The 1,200-nt window shown below is 36.9% G+C and overlaps 1 protein-coding gene and 1 long non-coding RNA gene across 3 annotated transcripts in view; one reads left to right on the top strand and one right to left on the bottom strand.

The window, feature by feature from the left end:
* The window catches only part of LOC116690658 (uncharacterized), a 14,096-nt gene extending 13,653 nt beyond the window's left edge, over positions 1-443 (top strand). Inside the window, exon 3 of the long non-coding RNA XR_004332325.1 lies at positions 432-443. This is a non-coding gene — a long non-coding RNA (uncharacterized LOC116690658). The remainder of the gene's footprint in view (positions 1-431) is intronic.
* ncalda (neurocalcin delta a) overlaps positions 1-1,200 on the bottom strand; it is a 97,079-nt gene that overhangs the window by 36,490 nt on the left and 59,389 nt on the right. The gene's annotated exons all lie outside the window — the stretch shown is intronic.

Below are 1,200 nucleotides of genomic sequence, written 5' to 3'. Positions count from 1 at the left end.
ACACACACACACACACACACAAAAAAAGGAGTTTCCGACAGCCTATAATCACTTACCACTACACTTACCAGTGTATCTGAAATGTCAGTAGTTCCATTTTGACATACAATATTTTAAATTGATGGCCACCTTAATCAGAAACAATCTCTTTCTCTAAATAATAACAGTTAAACACATAAATAAGACAAAGCCCTACACTGCTTGATATCTTCTCCTGGTTTGCTCTAGTACCAAGAGCAGTTATTATTTAACGCCTAGTAAAAGAGTGAGAGGAATCCAGGGAGGAAACACATCTAACTGTTTTTTTTGAAACACTAAAACATGGTAGTAGTGTGGAAACAGCCCTAAACTCTTTCCATATCTCTGTGTTTCTGTCTCCGTCTCTGGTTCAGGTCATAAATCAACAGTTACATAAACCGCTTTCAAGTTAGTTTCCACCAGTGTTATATGAGACTCCCTTAAGTACAAAACAGGATATTATAGAAGCCTGGTTCATACAGTTCAGCGTGTAGCAGAATTAAACTTAATTTATTTTATTTTTTCAAACGGATGTGTGCAAAATACATCAAACACAAATCTTTGTGTATTGGTGGGCTCTGTAGCAGAAGAATTCTAGGAGGGAGTCAAGTCACCTTTTCCATGATATAGCTATTTTAGATTAATTTTGAGTTATATTAAGAACCTAATGCAACAATGGATTCCCACCTATTCCACAAAGAAACAAACTTTAAACTCACCTAGACACGCACAAAACCTGCATTCATATATTTAGAACAGACACACACTTAGTGTTGCAAGTAACTGCCGCTCTGCTTTCACCCACCTGCAAACACACAGGTACTGCATGCTCACAAACTTACACAAATATACCGTGATCTATGTGCAGAGTTCTGATACATTAACTGTAGAGGAGACAAAAGATATGGACAGCACTGGAACTAATCACCTTTAACAAATAACTATGCATTACATTGTTATTCTTTAAAATTGTACTATTTGTTCTTTTATTCTTTCAATTTGTCTGAAAATCGGATTCTTCGGTTGTGATGTATTGATGTTGGTCTCACCATAGTGATAGGACAGTGCACCCCAGGGCGTTTTATAATTTTATCTTTATCTGATAGTGACAGTATAGGCAGGAAATAAGGAGAGAGAGAGAGAGAGAGAGAGAGAGAGAGAGAGAGAGAGAGAGAGAGAGAG

Source organism: Etheostoma spectabile, chromosome 6 (genome assembly GCF_008692095.1).
Source record: "Etheostoma spectabile isolate EspeVRDwgs_2016 chromosome 6, UIUC_Espe_1.0, whole genome shotgun sequence".
NCBI lineage: Eukaryota > Metazoa > Chordata > Actinopteri > Perciformes > Percidae > Etheostoma > Etheostoma spectabile.
The sequence above is the reverse complement of the archived record's forward strand: the minus strand, read 5'-3'. Positions and strand labels throughout refer to the sequence as shown.